The following is a 27,871-nucleotide window of genomic DNA, read 5'->3' on the forward strand; positions in this document are numbered from 1 at the left end:
TTTTATGAGGATACAGGGGAGAAATTTCTCTCAGGGCTCACTACCAAGAAGAGCTGTGCTTCCTCACAGCAACTAGCTTATCCTGAACTTTTAGAGCCTGTGAATCTTAGGACAGTGTTTCTTTCTTTGCCTTGGCCAGTTATGAAACTTAGAGCCACATTTGCAGCCCCCATGTCAAGCAACTGATTCACACAGTATCTAGTTTGATATTGTCCTTCCCAGAATCACGTTCCTGGATTCTGGATTTCCTGTCTGACCCTTTTGCAAATTTTGGTCTTTCTCCAGCCTATCTCAAATTTCTTGAGAAAGGAGGCAGAGAGATATATACATCCACACATATTTCTGTGTAAGTCCAAAGGTGATAAACACCCACCCAAGTTATTGTTTGTGAGAAAGTCAGGGCTTAGATAATTCAAGATGAATTCCTGAGAAGTTGTGTAAGGAATCACAGATCTAAGGACATAAGCCAAGGAGATCTCAGATCATGAGCGTGGCTGAAATGAAACACCGCCTTATTTACAAAGGTAAAGCCTTCATTAGAACCTGAATACCAAATCCAAAAGGAGATATTTCATGGGTGTATTGAGACCATTTGTTGCCAATAGAAGCTATAAAATCAGAATATTCTAAGGGATGTTCTGGAACCCAGTAAAGACAGGCTGCTGAGTATCACCGAGCTAAATAAATAATCTGAGTGTAGAAAAGTGCTTAATTAGAAAGCAACTCATTTTACCCTGTCTTTTCGCAGTCAAGACAAGAATCTGAATGAAAAGAGATGTTCTGTGTACTTTCATTTTGCATTTTAGCTCCTAACACCATCTTGCCCACAAGAAGGACCCAATGCCTGTTCACGGAAATGAATTCAATTAGATACTTGAGAGAATCTGTGAATGACGCAGGGTGGGCATGCAAAACTTTGCACATAGAATGCCAGTCCATGCTTTTCCTACATTTAAAGGAGGAAGAAATAGCTCAAAGTCTGGTAAGCAACCAAATGGGGTGCTAAATATTTCAGAGGCACTGCTAAGATTAATATAGAGAAATTATCTGCATTTTTCTTCTGCTTGTGAATGAGTTGCCTGTTCTTTTCTCCGTGCCTCCGAATGTGAAAATCCTCCCCGTTTGTAGTCCCTGCTGGACTCCTCTGTCGTATGCTTTTTGATCTATTCTCTGCTGCCACATCATGGGGAAAAGAGATTATATTTTTCCCCCGTGTCCAAACTGTTTCCTAAATGCTGAACATCTGTACTGGTAAGGGTTTTGCTTTCTACATCTAAGAGTTTTTCTTTTCTCGGTGGTGTGAATTGTTCTTCAGAGAAATTACAGGTTAGGAAGGAGCTGTGTGGTTTCTGGTATTTCAGTTGGATGCATTTTATCCCTCCTGAATGCATTTTTGATAGTCTATCCTTAAGGCTGTGTTTATACATCAAATACACTTATTAATTTCAGATTTTGCATCACTCATCATTGTATCCATCTCAGGTCTTTGTTATGCACACTTGTGCTCTCCAATTCTTATTTTATCATTTTGTTTTTTAATAATTCATCCTGGTCATGGGTATTCAACTTCGATTTTTTTATGTGTGCTGGGGGACATAAAGCTACTCTTGCTTTAAAATGTGAATCTGAGAAAGAAGTGATTCACTCGCTTTTCTGCCCACTTCTGATCAAACCCAGCAAATACGACATTATACTTTTGCAAAAGGTTGTACAGGCTGAAAATGTAAACTTCTCTAGACAAACTTTTTTAGTACTAACAGATTGATCAGTGTTTATAAATGTTCAATTAAAACAATTCAGGGTCTGGAAGGATTACCAAAATATATTGTCAAGTGAAAAATATAATGTATGTAATTGTGGATTCACTATGCTAACACTTCTGTGTGAAGGAGTTGGGATGGGGAAAGAGGGAGAGAGAGAGAGAGAGAGAGAGAGAGAGAGAGAGAGAGAGGCTGTGCCTATATGTTTGTGTGTGTGAATGTACAGAATATAAACAAGAAACTGTTTGAGGGGCTGTTGCTGGGAAAGGGGCCTAAAGGGCTAGGGAACCATAGAGGAAAGGATATTTATTTTCATTCTATATTTTTGTACATTTTGAATTTTGAATCATGGACATATAGTAGTTACTTTTTAATCATAAATATAAATGTTTAAGTTAAAAAAATTTAGAATGATGGATACTTGTGAGTATGACATTATATAGAAGAAATTCCTGCAAGTAGTAAAAGCACTACGGCTTTGACACCACATGGATTTGGTTTATCAATCTTGACCCTTCTACTTCCATTGGACAATGTGGTTATCCTCTTCCATTCTCAGTTTCCACAGCTATGAATTTGAGATGATAATATCTAAGTTTAACTGTAAAGATTAAATACCACACCATATACGAGGTCTGACAATTAAGTTCGCGAACTTGTTGTAATGCTGTTGCTAACTTTTTTTTATATCAGAGGGATTATTTCTTATGAATTTGTACCAACTGGACAAACAATTAATCAAGTTTACTATTTGGAAGTGCTGAAAAGGCTGTGTGTAAAAGTTAGACAAAAATGACCTGAACTTTTCACCAACAATTCATGGCTCTTGCATCACAACAGTGCACCAGCTCACACAGCACTGTCTGTGAGGGAGTTTTTAGCCAGTAAACAAATAACTGTATTGGAACACCCTCCCTTCTCACCTGATCTGGCCCCCAATGACTTCTTTCTTTACCTGAAGATAAAGGAAATACTGAAAGAAAGACATTTGGATGACATTCAGGACATCAAGGGTAATATGATAACAGCTCTGATGGACATTCCAGAAAAAGAGTTCCAAATTGCTTTGAAGGGTGGACTAGGCCTTGGCATCAGTGCATAGCTTCCCAAGGGGAGTACTTTAAAGGTGACCACAGTGATATTCAGCAATGAGGTATGTAGCACTTTTTCTAGGATGAGTTCTCGAACTTAATTTTTAGACCTTATATGAATGGCTTAGCAGTACCTCACACACCATAGGTACTCAGCAAAGAGTTACTATAAGTATTATTATCTCCGTAAAATATTCCACTGATACCATTATCAGCCTTTAAAATTTCTGTACGGGCAAATAATTGGTCTGACCCATTATGTCATTTTTTTTTTGTTTGGAGAACCATTATGTTCTTAATCAATAGCCCTTACAGCCTCTATTTCACTAGACAACCAGGAAGAGAGAGGAGGGAAATCCCACTAGGATACTGAAAAATCCTTCCCACCGAATCTTTATTCCAGGACTTACTAATTAACACACACACACACACACACACACACACACACACAATCATACTTATACATATACACTCATCCAATCCAGGAATCTAAGTATAAGTACTTTTTGGAGAGGGTGGGATCAAACCATTTTATTGAGGGCCTTCGGGGGAGGGTCGAAGGGCCAGATGGACAATGAGATCCCATGTCTTTGCGCAACCAGGATCTCTCCAGCTTCACCGCCACCGAGAGTTTATAAGTATTTTTTATAGCATTTTTTCTTCTGGAAACTAAATCGTGCTTCTAACCTCAGCATACGGAAAATATTCTTACCCATAATGCAATATTACCACCCAGAAATTACAGGGACTGCTCTTTCTTAGATTCTGAGAGATTAATTAAATCATGATATATTATTTAGATGTGTGCTATTCTCTTAGCCTTGGAATTTAAGAATCTCCCACTTGATCGTGATGTATAATCTCTTTAATGCATTGTTATATCTGATTTGCTAGAATTTTGCACCTGTATTTATCAGAGATACTGGTCCGTAATTTTCTTTCTTTGTGTTATCATTACCAGGTTTTGGTATAAGCGTAATGTTGACCTCATAAAATGAGTTAGGAGGTATTGTCTCTTCTTCCATTTTTTGGAAGAGTTTGAATAGGAATACTACTCTGCCATAAGAAAAGATGAAATAGTGCATATGCGACAACATGGATGGATCTTGAGATTATTATGCTAAGCAAAATAAATCAGACAGAAAAAGTCGAGAACCATATGACTTCACTGACAAGTGGGATATAAAACTAAAAACAACAAAGGAACATGACAAACAAAGAAACAAAAACTCATAGATACAGACAATAAATAGTTTAGTGGTTACCAGAGGGTAAAGGGGAAGGGGGTTGTAGAACAGGGCAAAAGGGGTCAAATACAGAGGGTGCCAAAAAAAAGTATACACATTTTAAGAAAGGAAATAATTACTAAAATTGTAATACTTAATATATACCAATATCAAAAGATGAATATAAGTCACATTTGACATCTGCAATTACAAGAGATGCTCAAAGTGGTTACCATAAACATAATTTTAATACATTTTTTTTTCCTTTCTTAAAATGTGTATACATTTTTTTGATACCCTCTCTATATGATGATAGAAGGAGAACTGACTCTGGTTGGCGAACACACAATGTGATATATAGATGATGTATTATAGATTTGTACACTTGAAACCTATGTAATTTTACTAACCATTGTCACCCCAATAGATTTGAATTTAAAAAAAAAAAGAATCTCCACCATTAATTATAACAAATATGTGTGTGAACAAGTTTAAATAAGTCACAGAAACTGTAAGTAAACACAATTTGAAACCATTCATTAATTTCAACAACTGACCAAAATAAATTCTATCATTAAAAATAAAAAAATAAAATAAAATAAATATTCTTCAAGAAATACTTGACCTGAATCTGATGCTTTTTACCAAGCTCATTATTTTGTAACTGCTATCAAAAAGCATCTAACCATGGTGTCTGTCTGACACATCTCTTTGAAAATGACTCCTTCTCATTTAATCCCATCTGCACTAATTCAGTTACTTTTGATAGGCCAAGTGCACACACACACACACACACACACACACACACCAAAAGAATAACTCTAAACCTCCAATTCATTTTATAAGCTATAGAAATTTGTTCTTACAAATCATAGCAAACATTTACTAAATGTAAATTTTACTCTTATGAATTTTTCATTTTGAAAAAGCATTCTAGAATAAGAAAAACAGATAAAACAAAATAATTTCTGGAAGGTTTTGGTTTAGCTTCAGTTATAAGAGAAGCTTATAATAACATGATATTTTTATAGTCACAAAATTAATTGAATTTATGAACACCAGCTATCTATTTATGCTATGAAAATAGATTTCATCTTGAGGGGGATGGTTGGAAGGCCAGGTCAGAACTCAGCAGAAGATGCAGAAATGATGGAGAGTGAGCAGTCTTCTTGGAGGAAACATGTTTGTCCTCACTAAAGACCCGAGGAAATATAAAGGTAAGTGAACAAGCAAAGTCACAGTGCATGTGGGGACTGGGGACTATGGATAGTGAAGAGTTAAAGAGTAATGCACATTTAAAAAAATAAAATAAACCTTCCTGTATGTCTGCAGTTTCCACTGAGTTAATGTGAACTCACGAATTTGTCTGAGTTGCCCAAGATTGTACAGATGTTATATTAGTTTGCTGTCATAAGGAACTGTTAAAAGATAAACTGAAGCACATTAAAATTTTTAAGAGTTTATTTGAGCAAACATTGATTTGCATTGGGTAGCCCCAAACAGGAAGTTAGGAGCGCACCACCAACAGGAGCCAGGGAGAGGTTTTTATGCAAAAGATGTGGAAGCAAAGCAAGGACATTAGTTGATTGGCGATAGCTTAAGCAGTTGTATTTTTGGGGAAAGCCTACTTGGCTGTTAGTGATTGGTTGTTCTTAACCTGGAGGCTTTGACAGCAGTTCACTCTGGCTTAGGTTTTGGGTTGCTTATGTAGATGACCCAGGCATAGCATCACCTCAGACCAGTGGCCTCCTTGATTGACTACTTTAACATAAAGTACCACAAACTGAATGGCTTAAACAATAGAAATCTCACAGTTCTGGGGGCTGAAAGTCCAAGATCAGGGTGTTGGCAGGGCCATGCTCCCTCTGAAATTAATAGGGAACGAACTGTTCCAGGTCTCTCTTCCAGCTTCTGGTATGTCTGGTTTGTGGTAAGATAACTCCAATCTTCACATAGCATTCTCCGTGTGTGTGTGTGTGTCCAAATTTCCCTTTTCATGAAGACATCAATATATTGGTTTTGGCGCCCACCCTGTACTCCAGCATGACCTCATCTTACCTCTAATTAGATCTGCAACAACCCTATTTCCAAATAGGGTTGCATTCTGAGGAACCGGGATTATGATTTTAACATACAAATTCAGTATGGGGGACACAATTCCCCTCATAACAGGTGGTAAATGGTGAAACTTGGCATCAAAACTCATAAGCTCATTCTCTTTTCACAACCAGGTCACCTTCAAGTTATCCTCAAACTTTTGGGTTTAAAAGAAGTGTTGGTGTGGGTCGCATGGGTGGGGAAGAAACACTGAAGAGAAGTCAGGGAGACACCTTCATAAGCCTTAGCTACTTTCTGGTGAAACAAAGAATTCTGCTTAAAATCATTGGAAATTCCAAATTTGGTGGAGGGGAGCCTACTTCTGTAAAGATTAGTATTTGTCAGGCAGTACTAGGAGCTGCCATTTTTCTAATCAGTTCTAGCTATAGTCTCTTTAACTCGTAACATCTCATAAATTATAGATCTGGATGAGAAGTTAAAAAATCATTTTGACCAAAATAACTTACCCAAGCACTCAAAGCTAGTTAGTGACAGAGATTCAGTCTCCTAATTCACAGAAGAGTGCTCTTTCATAATCTTAGGCAACCAGGAGGAGTGAAATATGAGATAATCACTTTCCTGATAGGGATACTTTTTGCCTCTCATTTTTGTCTCAATGATCTCATATTTAAAAGTCATTCAATTTTCATCCCTCTGCCAACTCAACAGTTAGCGATGGACAGATAAACAGTGCTCAATAAAGTTATTAAATGAATTTATGAATGAGAACAGGGAAGCACTATGTTATAAGGATAAGCTCTCCAGCTGAGCGTCCAGGTGGCCTTCTGACTTACTTGCCCCTCCTTCTCTATGGAAAGATCCAAGAGCTCCTTCGCTTCCTTCTGAGTGGAAGGGGGTTGGGCTCCTCCTGGGAAAACTTTCCTCTCTTCCCTTTCTAGATATTTCCTTCGAACTGAACTCTTTAGAGTCTCCAAGTATGTCTGCCCCTCTTCTTGCAGGAGAAAGCAAAGCCTCCTTCTGTATGACACCAGGGCTGGTTGTGGCTGGAAACTGCACTCACTTCTGGTTGCCCTGTCACAGCTCCTTTGAGACTGTGCATTGCTGAATGGTCTCTTTCAGAAATATTCCTTCCATGAATCTTCCTCCCACCCCTACAAGTATGTTTACTGATCATAGTAAATATGATTAAGTTTTTCTGTCTACAAATTCCCCACAACCTGACTAGAAACTGTTCCTTCACATTTGTATATTAACTTCACCCAAGAAAACAATCCAGATTTAAGGTGATTGCCATATAACTCTTTAAGGAAATATTTAAATATTTTAAAATGTAAAGAAAAACTTATCCTGAGGGAAGCATTTATTAGAGTGTGAGGGAAAGAGCCAATGTGGCAGAACCTTGCCAAGAAAGGGAGAGGTACTGGTTATATACAAAGCTTGATAAGGAGCTGAAGCTGTCTCTTTTCCCTTTTCCTAGGTGTTAAAATTTATAGAATACATGATATTGTACTATAGTTTTGCAAGATGTTACCATTAGGAGAAATTGGATAAAGGGCACATGGAACCCCTCTGTATTATTCCTTAATAACTGCATGTGAATCAACAATTATCGCAAACAGTTAACTTAAAAATAAATGTCTGGAAGAATGGAGTCAGCAAGCACCCTGATAGACAGCAGTCGCCACTGCATTGAAGCACTTAAAAGCCCTTCCTTGTTTTTGCATTTCACTAATGGAAGCACTGATGCAATTATGCAGAATGACATTTGTCATTGGAATGGGTTCTACATCCTTGAAAACGAAGAGCAGTACATTTTTCCTTCTCTTTCGAAGCCCACGTCCTAGTTGAAATCTGAAGCCCCCTTGACTGATCCCTTCATGTCCCTAAACTGACCTGGATAACTGATTGACTGTAGAGATCTTTCCAAAAGAGGGGAATTGCTATTCTGTTCATCTTTACATCCAACATCTAACACAGAGTCTAGTACCTAGTAACTGAATAATAAATGTTTGCTGAAGTGAATCAATGACTGATGAATGATAAACAATGACCATCATTGCCTCTCAGTTTTGTATTTGGGGATGGAAACTATTTTGTATTTGGGGATAGTTGGGGATGGGAACTATTTCAAATAACTTGATAATTTCTTGCAAATCAAAAGCCCAAAATTGAGGTTTAATATAAATTGTTCATACTATTTCTGATAATGATACACACATTGATTTAAGGAAATGTGAAAAACTGAAATGTATGGAGAAGAAAATCTAAAATCACTCATAATCTCATTGAGAAACAATTCTAATTAATCTTTTGCTGTTTGTCATTCCAGATAAACGTAATTACTCATTTCTTCAATAGTCTTTTTAATTAAATTGGAATTATAGTACACATATTCTTATAATCTACTTTTATCCTCCATTTAATTATATACTGAAGATACTTTGTCATAATTTGCAGTTGTCCAAGGAGAGAGCAGAGGAAAGCTGAAAGTTTCACTCAATCAAAACCATGTCAAAAGCAGCTGTATCAAAACATGGTCATCAGAGGGTGTGGTGGCATCCAAAGACCCACTGTGCTAGGAAGGCTTATCATATCAGAGTGTGAAATGCAGCGTGTCTGTACTAGGGAGAATGGAGACTCCGCAACATGACTCTGAAGAAAAAATAGTTTGGGCTATTTTCATAACTAATATAGCATATAAGGGGATATTTGATGAGGGGATATTTAAAATTAGAGCAAATCTCTGGCCCCATCTTATTGGGAACCATCCTCAGGAGACTTAAGAGCTTGTTGAAGTATAGGCTTCTGCAGAATCCAGGGGAAATGCATAGTCCCCCTTGTGATGAGTGAAAGAATCCAGACAAGGGGGTTCATACTGCATGATTCCATTTATATAAACCTTTTGGAAATGCAAACTAATCTCCAGGTCCAGAAAGCATAGTGTTTGCCTGGGGACAGGGTGGCAGGTAAGAGTGTGAGGAAGTGAATACAAAGGGGTATAAGGAAATTGGGGCGTTGTAGATACATTCATTATCTTGATTTTGGCTTCACTGGTGTATCAGAATGTGAAAACTCATTAAATTTTAGGCTTGAAATATGCTCAGTTTATTGTACGTCCTTACACCTCAGTGCACCTGTCTGTCTCCACCCCAGTCCAGGGCCCCCTTTGAGACCCACAGGAACACACTCGGTATGGAACTGGGTTGTATCTCATGAATGCTCTTCAGTCTGGCCTCTGGAAAACCTGCTGTGGTTATTAATTTTATTTGTCAGCTTGACTGAGTGCCCAAATATTTGGTCAAACATTATTCTGGATATTTGTGTGAGGATGTTTTTTGAATGAGATTAGCATTTAAATCTAAGGATTTTTTTTTTTAAGATTTTACTGGGGAAGGGGAACAGGACTTTATTGGGGAACAGTGTGTACCTCCTGGACTTTTTTCCAAGTCAAGTTGTTGTCCTTTCAATCTTAGTTGTGGAGGGTGCCGTTCAGCTTCAAGTTGTTGTCCTTTCAGTCTTAGTTGTGGAGGGCGCAGCTCAGCTCCAGGTCCAGTTGCCGTTGCTAGTTGCAGGGGGCACAGCCCACCATCCCTTGTGGGAGTCGAAACCAGCAACCTTGTGGTTGAGAGGATGTGCTCCAACCGACTGAGCCATTCGGGAGCTCAGTGGCAGCTCAGCTCAAGGTGCTGCATTCAATCTTAGTTGCAGGGGGCACTGCCCACCATCCCTTGCGGGACTGGAGGAATTGAACTGACAACCTTGTGGTTGAGAGCCCATGCTCCAACCAACTGAGCCATCCAGGAGGCAGCTCAGCTCAAGGTGCTGTGTTCAATCTTAGTTGCAGGGGGCAGAGCCCACCATTCCTTGTGAGACTCGAGGCATTGAACTGGCAACCTTGTTGTTGAGAGCCCACTGGCCCATGTGGGAATCGAACCGGCAGCCTTCAGAATTAGGAGCATGGAGCTCCAACCGCCTGAGCCACCGGGCCAGCCCCTAAATCTATGGATTTTGAATAAAGCAGATTATCCTTCATAATGTGGGTAAGCTTCATCCAATCAGTTGAAGGCCTTAACAGAACAGAAACAGACCTCCCCTGAGCAAGAAGGAATTCTGTCGGCAGATGGCCTTCGTACTTGAACTACAACATCAGCTCTTCTCTGGTCTCCAGCTGCCTGTCCACCCTGCAGATTGTAGGCTTCCAGCCCCATGAATCACATGAGCCAAATACTTAAAATCAATACCTTTCTCTCCCTCTCTCTCTCTCCATACACACACACACACACACACACACACACACACCACAGTGCCCAAAAAAATGTATACACATTTTAAGAAAGGAAAAAACTGTATTAAAATTGTAATACAGTGAATGACGCCAGCATTCATTTGATTAACGCCATCTTTTGAGTGAATGTCGTACTACACGTTGCTACCGTAATTCAATTCAACTTCAAAAAGTAATACATAGATAACATCTCTTAAAATGTGTACTTTTTTTGGCACCACACACACATAATCATTGGTTCTGTTTCTCTGGAGAACTCTGACTACCGTGTTTCCCTGAAAATAAGACCTAACCAGAAAATAAGCCCTAGCATGATTTTTCAGGATACTCGTAATATAAAATAAGCTCTACCATGTTTCCCCGAAAATAAGACAAGGTCTTATATTAATTGTTGCTCCAAAAGACGCATTAGGGCTTATGTTCAGGGGATGGCATCCTGAAAAATCATGCTAGGGCTTCTTTTCCGGTTAGGTCTTATTTACAGGGAAACACAGTAATATACCCACTTTTCAGTGAAGAAGATTGCAAAATTGTAAGAACAAGACAACATTTTGGGGTCTAAATAAGAGCTGCTGTCCTCAGGAAGCAAACACAGGATTAAAAACAACAGCAAGACAGAATCATAAATCTCCTTTTATTCCAGGAAGAGAATAATGTTAGGTGAGTCAGCCCCTCCCCCCAGAGGACAGTGTATCAAGGGCTGCATGTCAGTAAAATGTACATAGAACTCCTCCAGACACCAAGCACCCTTCCTAATCCATCATTGAGAGAACACAGGTAAACCCAGGATAACAGGGGACTTTGCTGATTCTTTGTTCAATCCCATAGTTAAAATTGTCAAAGAAACATAAATAAATACATGAGAGCCAAACAGAAAACCTTTGGGAACTTTACACTTACTCTCATGAATAAAATCTAACATAAAGAAAACTAAAAGCATAAAGATATTTATTCCCATTCCAGAAGCAGCAAGAGCACTGAGGATTGTTTTCCCCCCTGAAGCACTAAACAGTGGCTGCTGATGGCAATATAACAGAGAGAATAATATTCTTTCTCTCAAGATGTTCAAAATTGGCTGCATGAATTAGACAGCCTAACTTCAAATACACAGAACATCTCTGATAATTATTCGACATGTAAGCCAAGTGTGCTGTCAGGGGCTACACATCAGTCCAAATTTGCACCACAAACAAAAAATGAAGTTAGAAATCATTTGACTCCTGGGTCTAACCTCACGTTCTAAGACATGGCAATTATTAAACTAACCTCCCCCTTATAAGCCTGGCCATGCTGTGTTCCAGACCTTCACCTTCCCATAGAAGATGGCTACACCCCCATTGTCCTCCAGCCCCAAACACAGCTGCCCTGCACTTTTTAAATATATTTCCATTTTAAGAGTTATTCAGATTAGCAAGAAGAACAAACACTGAACAGCACAATCCACCTCTCAAGAGACAACCCCATTAACCCTTGGTGTCTCCTTCAAGATTTTTCTACCACGGCCAACCTCATACACCCTATTTTCTGTTTCTTTCTTTCTAAATTATTGTTCCAAAAAGGCTTTAAAGCAGTTTGGGCACCATTGTCTCTCTGAGCCTCCATTTTCACCACTCATAAAATGAAGAAGGTGTTCATAATACAATCTGACCAAGTCGTTGGGAAAATTATACAAGTTAGCACACCTAGTACATAGAAAGTAACTTGACCTTCCTACCCTCCATCTGTCCTTCCTCCCTTCTTTACTTTCTGCCTTCCTTACCCATTCATGCATTGAAAAACAAAATTGTTTGTTAAGCACCTTCTGCATGCCAGGTACTGTACTAGACACCAGCCTCATAATAAGGAGGAAGACGAGAGCCACGGTTCCTGCATTCACCACACGTGGACACATTGAAATAGAGAAAGTGGCAGGGCTGTGGGAACACATGATGAGAACTCCAAAACGGGGAGGAGAGGAGTGAGGTGGAGTGTCCCAAGCTTGCAAAGGCCCTGAGACAAATCATCAAAATGTGGCTGACGCACTGAGTTCAAGAAGGAAAAAGTTTGTGAAGAACGAGGCTGGAGCCACTGGACGCGGGCAGAGATAAGGAGGGATTCTCCCCTAGAGTCTCCAGGTAAGGACAACCTGCCGACACTTTGATCTCAGACCTCTGGCCTCCACAACTGTGACAGAATACATTTCTGTTGTTCTAAGCCACCCAGTTGGTGGCCATTTATTATGGCAGCCTTAGGAACATATCTGTTATTCTCTTTTTTAAAACTACTCACATAATTATCAAAGGGAGGCCCTGACTTTCTGAGCTAGTATTAGAGTCACTGATGAGCTTTCTGAGCTAGTATTAGAGTCACTGATGAGTTTCTCTCTTGTAGGTTTGGTTTTCACCTGTGAGATGAGTGGTGTTGATTGTGCATAAGTGAGGTAAATATTTTCTTTCTCTCTTGTTTGTTCATCTTTCCTTGGGGAACTCATTAGCAAACTCAAAGCAAAAATATGCATTAGCCTATCCTAATCCAAAACCAAATTTGCAAGATGTGGTATTAAGAAGATGCTACTGTAAATGGTACAACCTTTGCTATTTTTATAGAATGTGGTGCTTATGTTTGGCTAATGTAATTAATCATCAGCCAAAACTCATCTGTTCCAAATTTATGCTCTATTTTCAATGCTTCAAACTGTTTAGAAAGCACCGTTCTGCTTCTGTTTGTTTCTTAGAGTAAGCTTAGCAGCTTTACTGCAGGTAGACACTTGTTGTCTGTTAGCTTAGGCAGAGCTTCTCAACCTACACAATGCATATCCTTGGCAATGCTGGGGCATTTATTTTGATCTGGGGGGTGCTAGTTACTGGAACTCAATGGGCAGTAGCCAAGGCTATCCCACTCAAAATGCCCATAAGCACCACAGTGTAAAATTTCTACTATGGATTTTCAATGCAACAATTGTAACATGCCAAAGAAATGCCATATGTCTTTAGATGTATGAAAAATAATCAAAAGTGCCTTGCATTGGCTTCCTCCATTTGTAACCAAGGTACCTTATGCATAACTCCCTTACATCTTTTTCTCATCGGACTGTGTATTCACATGTTCATCTTCCCATAGAGTCTATGTTATATCAGAATTGAGACAGTGCTTCATCCATCTTTATATCTCCAGCACATGTCAGGAACACAATGGGTGCTCAATTCAGTTTGATGAGTGAAACTTGGTAAGCCAAAAAGTTTAGAAAAATGTTAATAAGAACAAACCATCCCTTTTGTTACAGAAATACTCTTTGTTATCCTGTGTGCTCTGGTTCAGTCTTGGGGAAAGAGCACAGTACTTGGTATCCTGGCCTAGGTTTCTTGACATGTGGGCTCTACTATTATCTTACTAGGTCTTGGTTTATCTATCTGGAAAATAAGAGGAGTTAGACTTTGGTTTGTATTATTCTGAGGTTTTCTTCAGCTTCGAAAATTCTGTTTCTTGGTTAAATAAATATAATAGCACAAAAAAATTAGACACTATATAGCTCTATTGCCAAGGGCGAACAATTTCCAGATTGTCTACTAATCTTCTAACAGCAGTCAATATCTTATTCAATATCAGAGTCTAGATTTGGCCAAACAGTCATTTGTAGGTGCTCAATTCAGTTTGATGAGTGAAACTGGGTAAGGCAAAAAGGGAAACAAATATAGCTAGTTCTAGAATATATATGTGGACATGTGTCATCTTGGTTTCCATGGCAGAATATCTTTCTTGTCATTCCTGGGGGAAGAGGGAAAGCATACAAAGAGATGTTTTATGCAATCAGAGTTGAAAGAGAATAAGTATGGCACAAAAGTGGAAAGGAGAATACAGCAGTGATGAGATGTCACTTTGTGATTCAGTTATAAAAGGCTGACTTCCATCTTGCTAGCAAACTCTATCTATTGCCTTCTTGGCTTGAACAATTTTATGAAGCAAGCTGCCTTATTGGCAAGGACAATATGGCAAGAAATTGGGAGCAATCTCCAGTCAACAGTTAGCAGGTAACTAAGGCCCTTAGTCCAACACCCCACAAGGAAGCATATCTTGACAACAACGTGAGCTTGAAAATAAATCCTTCTCTAGTCCACACCTGATTGTATCCTGTGAGAAACCCTGAAACAGAGGACCCAGTTTAAGTCATGCCTGGATTTCCTGACCCACAGAAACTGTGAGATAATAAACGTATGCATTTTTAAGCTGCTAAAGTTTGGGGCAATTTGTTACACAGCAATAGATAACTAATATATAATACTTGGTATCAAGAACTCACATATAGTTTGTTACCTGGCACCATAGAGTCTAAGTACAAATAACTATCTTTTATTCTTCCCTCTGGTGCTTACTTTGTTGATTACAACTCCATTTGGTCACCTACCATCCAATCTCAGTTTATTAAAATGAAGTAGAGCTCTTAAGGAAATAGTTTATTCCAGGGTTGGAGAAGGAAAACAAAAAAAACAAAAGCAGAGCTCAAAACGTTTTGTGGTGACAGAAAGTAAGAAAGTGCTCAAAAAATGATGGGGTATGTCAGAAAATAAATGATAGTGATGAATAATAACCCACAAAATAAAATAAATATTCATGGATCTATAATGACATAAATAACTAAGCATGGGAGAAGGCCTAGTGGAATTTAATTCATAAACATAGAAAAAAATATACAAATAGAAAATAACTATAGACAAATCCCACATCGTGGTTTTATGATGAGAGATGGTATATTTCGGCAGTCTGAAAATTAGATATCTATAAATTATAAAGGGAAAAAAACTGGAAAAACCTGCAAGATACCACCTAAACCAAATGGTCAAATTTAACATCACCCACAGTAAGACATAACATAAAAACATCATTCAGCTCCTGATATCATGCACTGAGAAGGACACAGAATCACTTTGGTGGTATTCTTGCAAAAAATGGCTAACTTCGATCTACTCATGAAAAAAAAAAAAATCAGGCAGATGTACATTGACTGTTTCACTATTATTTTACTATATGGAACTCTCTGTGTCTTGATTTCTTTATCTGAAAAATAAGGGGGTTGGGCTGACCAGTCTTCTTAAACAAAAGTCTCAAAGTCATAGAAGATAAAGAAAGACAGCATTTTCACAAATCAGAGGAGACTAGACACATGACAACTAAATACCACATGGGATCAGAAGAGGGACATCAGAAAACACTGCTAAAATTCAAGTAAGATCTTTAAATTAGTTAATGTCATTGTATCAATATTAATTTCTTGGTTTTGATAATCATACTATGGTTATACAAGATAGTAATGTAAAGATAGGCTGGGTATGTGAGAAGTCTCTCTACTATTTTTTATGACATTTTTGCAAGTCTAAGGTTATTTCAAAATTAAATGTTTACAAAAAAAACCTCCACCTGGTATTCTAATTTTGGAGTTCTGATGGGATTTCAGCCTCACAACGCAATTTAACGGGTATAAGACCTTTGATCTGAGCTACAAAAGAATCTCTCCTTGGTAGATTTTTATCAACCCATATCAAAGGACATCTTGCTTTTGAACAACAGGTGGAGTTTGCATTTCTGCTATATTGACTATTTTTATTTAAACCCTTATAAGACATTAGCTCAGTTTTAATTAATCCCTTCTAACTTTATAGAGTCAAGAGTCTACAGGTTTTAGTATCTGTCCTTCACATCATTAATGATAGACGGACTTGCTCATTCAAATCATTAGAAAAAAAAAAAAAAAAAGGCACATCAAGGCCCATATATACTGCTCTTTACTCATGCTTTTACATGTTTTTCACACAACTTACAAAGTCAAACCTCAGTTATCTGCAAATATGTCCAGAAGGTACATAGCACGCTGCATTTCATAATGATATGAGGAAAACGTGATCACTAACCATTATGTGTATTATGTTGGTAGTAGAAGCTAATATTGTCCTAATTACTATCGCAATAACTAACATTCTATTCTTCCTGTATGCCAGGCATTGAGCAGACCACTTTATGGATTATTTCCTTTAATCTTTCAGTAGACCTATGAAGTAAGCACAGATGAGGCCGCAAACACATTCACTAGCAATATGCAGCTTCAGACAAAGAGCTGAGTGGACACGCCCTGAGCCCCATGGAAGTTCTGTGCTGGGGAAGTGACTGAGTTGCCACAGGCCCTGTCAACTATTTGATCAGTCCCTTTTATTTATCTCTTTTCAATTAGATCATTCTGTTAACATTGGCATTAGGGGAGAAGGAGTGGAGGAATGGAGGGAGGGAGGGAAGGAAGAGAGAAAGGCAAGAGCCATGTCAAATTGTATGAAGAATCTCAATTATACAAACATGGAGCTTTCGCTTTGGTGTGTTTTAAACTAGAAAAGTTTCAAACTGAAGGAGAGATTCAGAGGGGGACATGAAAGCTATCTTTAAAACCGCAAAGGGCTGTTTTGAGAAAGAGGGATCAAAATTGTGTGTGTCCTGTGAAGAAAATTTAGAGATGCGTTTCAACTCATTATCAAGAAACACTAACCGGGAAATCCAGTTACAGGCAAAGTTGCCTGAGGACTTGGTGAACTGGTCCTAAGAGGTGTTGGAGGTGGCTGGGTAACCAACTCTCAAAGAAAGATAAAAGCAGGAGATTGGTACTTAAATTAGATGACCTTTTAAATCAGCTTCCGCTTTGCCTCTGGATCAGACCCTTCTGAGAGACAGCACTTTCCAGCACCTCGCTCCTGGTGGCATAGCTCTTGTTTGCTTACATGTTCAGTGTGAGAAGCAAACTGAATAGGTGTTTAGGGATAACAGACCAATTTAGACAACTGGTGGATTCATGCCGGCATCTTTTGGAGCCAAGAGAAACCTGTGCGAGGTCTGAAATGTGAAAGACTTGCCTTTGTGAACCTGATGGCCTGGTCAGCCCTTACCTATTAGAGGAGATGGTAAAATATACATGTCATGACAAACTAGCGAGCGCTCAGGCTGGACCACCAAAACAGGAGGAGTGGGTAGGGCTCCTCACATTTGAATTCAAGTTGGCTATCTGAACCACACTCTCGTTTCCCTGCCTGTCTACCGAGGCTGTACTGACCACTGCAGCGTCTGAGCCAGGTAAGCAAAGTTAGTGGCTAGCCCCCTGGAGGCCACTTGGTTGAGTCACTGGAAGGTTCTTCGTGTTCCTGGGGCTACAGCAGCACAACGAGTTACCCAGACTTCAGGGCAGTTTCAGGAGAGCCTGTGCTTACTTGGAGAAGATAAATCGGCGTTAACCACGCAGAGCAGGGAGTAAATAGGCAAAGGGAAGAACACAGAGAACAGAAGTAAATGAGAAAGGCTCGTGATTTCAAGACTTTCAGTGTGGCTGGAGTACAGGGTATGAGTAGGGAGAACAAAAGATACCAGTAGAGACCTAGGAATGAATGGTATAGATGGCCTTGTGTGGCAAGCAGGGTATGGGTGTTATACTGAAGGCAGTGAGGAGCTTGAGGGATTTTAGGCTGGGATGTAACATAATCAGAGTTGTATTTTAGAAATACTAATATGGCAACAGTGTGGGAAAATGTGAGTTCAAGGGGATACAGAAGGCAGGAAAATCGGTTAGGAGGCTATTGCCTCCTAGTAATAATCCAATTACTAAATAAATATTGTTCTAAACCAAGTTTGCAACAATGGGGAATGAAGAGGATGGGATAGATTCAAACTGTGTTCAATCTGTGGTGGGTCAAACCATACAGCAACGATAAGCAGCAACTTAAGCTTCTTGATGCTGCCCACCCACTTTCTCTAACTATAGAAACACCTTCATCTAACAGAGCAAGACATGGGAACCAGATTCAGTTGGTCCCAGCAACTCCCCAGTACTATTGTCCAGGCCAGTGTATGGAAAAGGATCTGCTGATTTAGTGTGCCTGGCAGGTATTGTGAGCCCGGATTAGCTCAAAGTAAGAAGAGACGATAGTCAAGTGTGGGAAACTGGCAGAATTAGGATTTGAGGAAAAACTGGGTAGGCCATTTTCTGCATTAAATTTAAACCCTTCTGTAATTGCTGCGCAAATGAGAAATATGTCTGATGAAAACCACATGATTCAAATTAAGTAAACTCAGCAATGCTGCTTGTGCTAAAGATTTCATGGTTTGCCTCATCTGTAATGGAAGAGAAAAAAATTTTCCAAAGAATAGGGGCCAGCCCGGTGGCTCAGGGGTTAGAGCTCCATGCTCCTAACTCCAAAGGCTGCCGGTTCGATTCCCACATGGGCCAGTGGTCTCTCAACCACAAGGTTGCCAGTTCAGTTCCTCGAGTCCCGCAAGGAATGGTGGGCTCTGCCCCTGCAACTAAGATTGAACACGGCACCGTGAGCTGAGCGGCCGCTGAGTTCCCGGATGGCTCAGTAGCTGAACGGCACCCTCCACAACTAAGATTGAAAGGACAACAACTTGACTTGGAAAAAAAAGGCCTGGAAGTACACACTGTTCCCCAATAAAGTCCTGTTCCCCTTCCCCAATAAAATCTTTAAAAAAAATTTTTTTTCAAAAGAATAAATCTTTAAAAGGCAACCCATGTTTACCAACCAAGTAATTTATAAGATCGTTCAAGAAAAGGCAAAGTGAATCAATAGCACAGTGTGTTCTAAAAACCAAAGTTTGTACAAAGATTCACCATTACAAATAAAACTATCGCAAGGCATACTAATAATGTAGTTTCTAAAATTTCCCCCCAAAATGTAATTATTTGGTAAATCACAAGAGGGTAAGAGATGAAGTAGGAGATTGAAGAGAATGGAGTCGGTTGGAAACAGTTTTCAGACAATTTTTCTTCTGCTCTTTGAGTTTTATTCCACCCACCAACATCTACTCCTTTTCTGCCCTGTTCTAACTTCTAATCGCTTTTTCTCATTCTCTGAAGACTTCGACAACTGACCACTGCGATTTCTGCCACTGTCCAATGTGACCTCAAAGTCCATGTGAAACGCCATCCAATATGTGGGCTCTCATCTCCTTGACCTCATATTCAATAAATTCCTCCTTTCCTCTACCTTAGATACCACACGTATGGTCCTGTCCTTGACTTCAACGTCATCTGAAACCGTTTCACTTCTAAAAATGACAACTCGATGTAATTTTAGAGGTGAGGTAGTAAAATCGTACACTTACCCCAATCCTGTGATGACAACTTCCCATCCTTCCTGAGTCCTTGCTCAAGTACTCTGCAATATGCTGAATAATGGCCGCCAAAGGTTTTAGGTCCCAAGCCCTGGGACCTGTAAATGTCACCTCATTTATGTTTGTTGCCTTTATTTATTACCTAATGTTACCTTAGTCTTATGGGACTGCCAGCGTCTTGGCTCATTTGCTTTCTCTCTGCCCTCTTCTCTTTCCCCTTTATCCCTAAGCTTCAGTCATGTTGGCCTTATTTCAATTTTCAGAATGCACCAAATTCTTTCCAGCTTCAGATTCTTTGCCCACAATCTTCTATTTGGATGGAGTGTACTTTCTCCTTACCCCATTGTCACTCCCTCCCCAATCTGATTATTTCTTATTTATCTTTTAAATAAATGTCATCTTCTCAAGGAAACTTTTCCTTACATCCTTGTCTCTGTCAGATTTGCTAATTATATCCTCCTAAATCCCCCTATACTATTCCTTCACAGTACATAGCTAGGTAAAAAGTACTAAATTATTTGTTTACTATATCTTACTAGATTGTAACTCCCATAGGATCTGGAGCATTGTCTATGGCATTACTGGTGGACCTCCAGCACCTAGAACAGTTCCTGGGCCCTAGTAGGTGCTTATGCAATTTTAGATGGAAGGAAAAAACCTACGAGTTTCTGTTTCTCATTTGTTTGTCTTGTTCTTTTGTTGTTTTTGGTTTATATACCACATATCACAGAAACTCATAGACAAAGACAATAGTTTAGTGGTTACCAGAGGGTAAGGGGGGTGGGGGGTGGGAGATGAGGGTAAGGGGGATCAAATATATGGTGATGGAAGGAGAACTGACTCTGGGTGGTGAACACACAATGGGATTTATAGATGATGTAATACAGAATTGTACACCTGAAATCTATGTAATTTTAGTAACAATTGTCACCCCAATAAATTTAAAAAATAAATTAAAAAAGAAAAAAGAAAAAACCTAGGAACTTGGGGCTATAAAAGACGAGCAAAGCCTGGTTTTGCACCCAAGGAGTTTGCATTGGGATACTTGTTCAAATCCCATCTAACTTAATCCCATCTTAGAAAGAAGGAAGTATTTCACAGTCAGGAAGCATATTGAGACACATGACTAAGAAATGGGTGGGAAGAACGGTTTGAATCATGGCCACCATCAACTGTTGGATGGATTCTGCCCTACTCAGGGTCCTGCATAATCAGGAAGTGGGTAGGAGCTAAAATCCATCCATGCTTGACTTTCCAAGCAATGTGTCTGTGGGGACTACATCAACTAAAGATGTGCCTTTTTTCTAATTTGCTGAGTAGGGTAGAAGCTAGTGGTTGCCTTGATTCACATCCCAAAGATGTGGGCCCTTGGTGATTTCCGGTGTCCAACGCAGAGGAATAGCCTGGGAGTCAACTAGGTAGTAAAGGAACCAAGAAAAAGCCCAACACTCGTGGCAGGTCCATAAATCTACTGCGGAGCAACCCAAACAGTTAACTGTGAGGGAGAACAGGAGAGAAAATCTAAATACATATAGAGCTCTGAAATGCTAATTAAGGACACCTAATATAATCTGTAAGTCGTCCCTATCTGACTTTAAGATGTCTCTCCGAAGTCAAGAAGGGTCAAATGGAGCCTCCAAACACAAATCTTGCTTTTTAACATTCCCAATAATCTCAATATTAACCCCTCAAAAGCTTTCAGATATTGCACCTCTTGCTGCAAAATTGAAATTAAAATCAATGCAATGAATACTCAGTATGTAAAACAATTCAAGGCTCTATTTCAGCATGAAGTTTCATTTAAGCTATAGGAATAAAAAGAAAAGACAACCTTTTGTTCTCTTCATTTCACAATCCTGCAAATGGCCTCTTAGCGCAAATAGCTCCTCTAATCTTTAAGTTTTAATTAGCTGCCCACAATTCATAAAATACCAGGAATTAAAATGCTGATACCTCATTCTCCTGAGAAATGGCACACAATTAACCTCTTCTTTCTGGTCAAAGACAGGAATTGAGAAAGGGTAATGACAAAATTAATCAATTCTCGTGGTGAGGCCTGCCATAGAGCTGGAAAACAGCCGACGACCCTACGTCAAAGGGGGAGGCAATTGGGAGTGCGTGGAGACACTGCGGGTTCGCTGTGTGTACAGCCTTTTGTAGTCACGCCAAGTGTATCACGAAACCAAATTGGGCCCCCCAAATCTTACAAAAATGTTCAATGGTTCCCCAGAATTAATCAGTCTAACCTACCTTCCTTTTGCCTCTGAAATTAGGTACGCACCTAGGCTCTAAATAATGCGTAAAGCTCTGACTTTCTAGCAAGGTGGGTAAAAGAAGAAAATACTGAGAAATGCACACCTTCTGGACATTATCTCAAGATCAAAACATACACCTGGCAGTAAAGTCAGATGGAGTTGCTGGAACTGAGTTTAGACCTTTCTAGAATAATTTTGCTCTCAAAAAGGCAAATCTGCTTTTCTTTTCCCTAACCATAAGTTACATGGTACGATTATCCATAGCCATTTAAACTTAATGAGAGCTCATAGAGACAAAATAGAGTGAGTTCAAGACATTTCAACATGCTATCAATGAAGACATGAGGAGGTAACAGATAGGATGGAGGCTGTAGAGTACTTCTGCCTGCTGTCAAGCCCCAGCTTGGCAACATACTTGCTGTGTGATCTAGAGCAAGGTACTTAACCTCTCTGAGCTTTGGTTATATATCTCTAAAATGGGAACAAAAATCTGTGCTGTGAGAATGAAACAGAATACTTATAACATGCTTAGCCCAGTCCCTGGCACTTCACAAATGCTTAAAATTATTATTGTCAATAGAGGAACCCAAATATCTTTAATGAACACAAAGTGAGAAAGATACTGTTTCATTTTAAGAGCACTTTGGTAATTCCAATTGCTGCTGTTTGTTTTTCGGGTAACAGATTTATTAAGATATAATCCCCATACTATACAATTAACCCATTTAAAATGTCCCCTTCCACGGTTTTTAATATATTCACAGAGATGTGCAACCATCACCCCAATCAGTTTTAGAATATTTTTTTTAAAAAAACCCACATCCATTAGCTATCATTCCCCAATCTCTCAGTTTCTCCCAGCCCTAGGCAACCCGTAATCGACTTTCTGTCTCTATAGATTTACCTATTTTGAGTAATACATTATCTTACTTTCTATAATGTTTTCAAGGTTTATACATGCTATAGCCTCTATCAGGACACTATTCATTTTTTATGGTTGAATAATGTTCTACTGTATGGGTATGCTACATTTTGCTTATCCATTGCTATGCTCCCCTGGTAGAGTAATTGTAAATCCAATGCTAAATAATAAAAGCATAATAACACCTACTACCAGCCTTCATCCACATACAGGTGCTTTCTAGCCTTCTGGGTGTGTTTACGTACATGATTTCATTTGAATACAAGTGACTTTATTTGCAGCTCACAACAATCCTGGATGGTGGGTAGTTTTACATTTTATGGATGAGTTCAAGGAAGTTAGCAGTTTTAGCAACGATTATATAGCCATGTGGTTATCGTCAAAGCTGAGACTCAAACTCAGCCCTTCTGAGTCAAGTCCCATATTTTTCCTGATACAATTGATGACGTGTGAAAATCTACAGTAAAGAGTGTGTGAAAATCCACAGCACTAAGATACACATTTTGTGTCTTGGAGGGAGCTGAGAGGAGATAAAAGCTCTTTTCTGTGACCTCTGTTTGCCCCTAAAATGCAGTCCCCAGCAACTACATAACTGGAGGTAGGGGATCTTGGTTACCAACTTCAAAGCAAAAGTATTTGCTTCTGCTGGAGTTGACCCATTCCTGAGGAAGCAAAACAGTTTCTCTGTTAAATGTTCTACGCTCGTATCCCCCTGGCTAAGTCCCTATTTGAGGTTTTACAACTACACCATTCCTCAGCAGCACCGTTGTGATCAGACACACATTCGCCCTGGCCTCATGGGGGAGAGATCAGCTCCTTTTTCTGTATTTAAACCTCTAGTTGAACCCTCTACGCCTTCCTGCAAACATATAAAATAGCCTACTCCCTCTTATTACTTAAATTTTCCTGCTCCCTGGGCTAAGAGAAATAACCCCAAATTACTCTAGTTTTCAGAGACATTCTGAGAACTTCATTTTTTAATCATTTTTCATTTCTCCCAAGTCCAAACCAAGGTGATTTATTTACAGTAACCATTTGTGTACCTAACTCGAGTATGTACAGATGTGTATACAATATCTGAAAAACTTTAGGAGAGGGGGAGGGAGAGAAAGAAAAGGGTTTCAGAGTCCATCATTGGATTTAAATTCAGTATAATGAGCTAGTACCTCCCCTTTTATATGTGGACAAGATGATCTCCTTCCAGACTGTTCCTTCCAGGAAAGACTCTCAGCTGCAAAACTCAAAATCAGCTGTGACTGGGGCATATAAGGTCGGAATCTGCACTGGAGAACTATCAGTTGCTCCACCTTTCTCAGAAGCAGTGATCCACCCAGCAAAGCTCCTCACCAGAAAGCTCAGTGGGCTGTAGCGCCCTCAGAATGGCTCCATAATTAAAAAGCAACATCACGCAAAACATGGCAGGATGCCAGGGAGCTGCTGTGTGTATGACCTTCTGTCTGCTCAGAGGGGAAGGATGTGTGACCTCAGAGAATTTGACCATCAGCAAGGCCTGCCAGCTCTCAGCCATCCCCCATCAGACTGGACCCTCACTGGTGCCATTTGTCGCTGGCCTTGGGACACCTCAGGCAAGTAGACTCAGAGTCCTGTGCACTGAGTTGGAACAGTACAAGCTGAGCCAGCAGTACTGTGTTGACCTTTTCCTTTGGTGAAGAGAGAAAGATTTTGTTCCGTGTTAAGCTCCTGTGCAGTCACTTGCTTCCTCCCTCTGAGAAATAATAGAACTTTATCTTGGTTCACCCTCAGCAGTTGCTTCTGGAGAACCCCAGAAGGGCTTTGTTATGGATTGAAATTGTGTTCCCCCCAAATTCATTATGTTGAAGTCCTATCTTCCAGTACCTCAGAATGTGGCTTTGGTTGGAAAAAGGGTTGTTGTAGGTGTAATTAGTTAAGATGGAGTCATTAGAGTGGGCCGTACCCCAACATGACTGGTGTCCTTGTAAAAGGAGAAGAGTAGACACAGACACCCACAGGGAAAATGCTCTGTGAAGACGCAGGCTTCTACACACCTAGGAACACCGACGATTGCCAGTAGGCCGCAAGCGTCGCTGGGTGAAAGGCACGGAACAGAATCTCCCTCAGAGCCTTCGGAAGGAGCCAACAGTGCAAACACCTTGATCTTGGGCTTCTAGCCTCTAGAACTGAGACAATAGCCACCAAGTTTGTGGTGCATTATTACAGAAGCCCTAGCAAACTAATACAGGCTCCTTCCCTCCGTTTTTGGAATTAGGTCTCATCTCACAGCCTTCCTTCATGTCACAGGGAGACCTAACTTTTTCACTGTGGCCTCACTTCAAGGGGAGCGGTGCTCACTTTCCTTTCCCAGGAGTTTGTGCCAAGAAGGAGTGTGTGACATTAAATGCAATTCTAGGGACCTGCACAGAGCTGAGAATACTAAAAAGATGTTTCCTTTTAATAAATTCACTCACTTACCTCTTTGTACTGCATTTTCAAGAAGATGAGAATGTTTTCATATGGCAAATAATTGACACAGTAATACAGCAAACACCTTTTTAGTGTTCAGTATATGGCAGACTCTGTTTTGCTTACATAGATTAGCAATTTAATGATCACAAAAGTCCTATTAGGGAGATACTGTTAGGATGGTGCAAAAGTAAGTGCAGTTTTTGAAATTGTTTTTAACCTTTTAAACTGCAATGACTTTTGCACTAACCTAATATTATTATCACTCCCCCCCCCCCCCGTTTTACAGGTGAGGAAACTGAGGCAAGAAGAAACTGAATGATTCCCACAAGGTCAGTAACAGAGCCAGGTTCAAAGCCAGGCTGCAGTCTGGCAGCAGAATCTATGCTCTGAACCACTACGCTAGACAGCATCTCCCAAGCAAAATTAGTAGTCTTAGTGTGGGTTTTGATTATGGTTCATCATTCTAGGTAGCAGTAGTGCCTGTCCCCTACGGGGCAGCCCAGTGTCCTGGAAATGGGATAATGGCACATATCCATTCCGGCCCCAGTGGGTAATTTTATGCCACAGGACTTGCAGAACTGGGGCCCCTGGGCGTGGCTGCTCCACCGCTGTGTGTGCCTTACTGAACCCCACCAAGTGTCTCCAAACACTCTCTGCTTGCCAGGCGTTGTTCTCAGCCTGTACACTTTTTGTATAGCTTTACAAATATGCTTTCTTCCTCCCAGAATCCTCAAGTTTTGAATGACTCCCTTTATGTAGGGAAAGACTCAGCTTCTAGGATACCACAGGATCATGAGGCCATGAATCCTGCTACCCAGGAGCTTGTGTCTGCTCAGGTGACGCTGCAAATGCTTAGCTTGCCCATGTAAACTTGTCGCCTCTGTAAACTCCTCTTAACCTGAACCTAAAGGCTGTGACAATTATAGCTATGAGTGGTCAGCTCACCTTCGTTCCCAGTGCAACTTAATGTTGGCACTAAATTCTGGCCACATGTATCATCTTCAAGGCTGTGGCTCACGGAGCACGATAACCTGTTCATAACTTGACAGAACTATGGGGCATGTGGTTTGTGGGTCCCGACTGTGAGAACTGTCGTGGCAAGAACCAAATGGGACACTCACTCTGTACTCACTGCTTTAGCTAGCACACATTTACTGAAGTAACATGTGAGTCAGGCTCTGTGGGAGCCCCTGAGAATGCAACGACGAATATCGCAGAATTCCTATCCTCAAGGAATTAAAAATCCAGATGAAAGACATTAAAAATCCAGCACAAAGAATGTCCTTAACTTTGTGTGAGTAACACCATTATTCTGAGATATTTAAAAGGCAATGCTCGGAAAAGGGCCTCCATGGCAAACTAAGTTTGGGAAATGATAAATACTATGGACCATCTCCCCAAACCCCTTCCCTCTCTCCCAATTATAGCACAGATGGATCCGAAATGTTGGCAGGAAAAAAATAAACAAACAAAGAAGTATTTTATTTGTTTGACCCAGCTATTTGCAAAGTTATTAGACTATGGAAATCTCTGTCTTCAAAGAATGCTTATTAACATCTTACCTAAAATATTTACCGGGAATTTTTTTTTAATCTCAGGTGCAGGCAGTATTATGGGATGTGCTAACCAGGCAGTGCCAATCCCCTGAGGCAGGCCAAACACCACTGGAAAGGTGACCAGCGGGAGAAAACGTAATTACTACATCTTACAAGAGAATTCCCTGGGTGAAAGAAATGAGTACATGTCCTCTTATCAATTGAACGGGAGCTGGTCAGTTGATTGAGTCACTGAAAAAGTTGATTAAAGTAGGAAATCATGAAAAAAAGGACATAGACACCCAAAACACCTTATTTTACCTTAAAACACTTAACCATTCATTCATTTACTAATCTTTTGATGCATGTATACCTTCTTTGAATATAAGATGGCTGATTAACATTTTTACTTTCATTACATCATGATGCACCCCCCATGATTTCCAGTGGAGCGAGGTCATCATAATTCTTACGAAACAAGTTGAATGTAACCTCTTTCTATATTCATAATTTGCCCCGATCTTTTATCTCTCTTTATCAGCCACCCCATAATGTCCAGCTCTCCAACAAAGACAAAGTAATAGAATAAGTTTCCCTTTAAGTCAAAGGCTGGTGTCTCCTTAAAGGAACAATTGTTAAGTTCTCAGGTCAAATTGCATGGAAATTACAACAGGTCTGGGGGGCGGAGCCTTACAGGCTTATGATGTCTTTCAGCTGGTGACTTGATTTTATTAAATCTTTCAAAAGAATTCAACTTCATTTTCTTTAGAAACACCAATTATTTCTTTGTCTTTTGCTTTTCACACTATGCAGTAATAAATGCAACTGTCATGAACACACTTGGGAACAAGAACAGCAATAAAATGAATTTTGGCAAGTATACAGCTCAACTGGTCGGAGCAAAGTACTGGGATACTAGAGAGTAACCAACTGGCCATGAGCTTTCAGTGGGCCGTGATCATCAGGTGATCTGTTTCAAAGTAGTGGAAAGCATAGGCTAATCAGATAAGTGGAAGTCTATCAAGACAGGTTCTACTATACTGCAATAGCTGCTCTGGGTGGGGAAGTGAGATCTTCAAAGAACATTCTCAAACAACATCTGAAAGTTGCTGAAGTACCTTCTAAGGGTGGTGGGTAGAATTAATTTAAACGCTCTTTGTCG

The 27,871-nt window shown here is 39.9% G+C and overlaps 1 long non-coding RNA gene across 2 annotated transcripts; it reads left to right on the top strand.

Moving 5' to 3' along the window:
• The first annotated feature begins 1,080 nt into the window (after window positions 1-1,080).
• LOC141571013 (uncharacterized) lies at window positions 1,081-27,774 on the top strand. 2 transcript variants are annotated; one of them, XR_012495465.1, is made up of 5 exons: window positions 1,081-1,251; window positions 5,165-5,294; window positions 12,791-12,839; window positions 25,461-25,503; window positions 26,773-27,774. It is a non-coding gene; the product is annotated as an uncharacterized LOC141571013 (long non-coding RNA). The 2 variants fall into 2 exon arrangements; XR_012495464.1 differs by lacking the exon at window positions 12,791-12,839 and having other exon boundaries at window positions 1,083-1,251.
• Window positions 27,775-27,871: the final 97 nt, after the last annotated feature.

This window comes from Rhinolophus sinicus, linkage group LG04, assembly GCF_036562045.2.
Source record: "Rhinolophus sinicus isolate RSC01 linkage group LG04, ASM3656204v1, whole genome shotgun sequence".
NCBI lineage: Eukaryota > Metazoa > Chordata > Mammalia > Chiroptera > Rhinolophidae > Rhinolophus > Rhinolophus sinicus.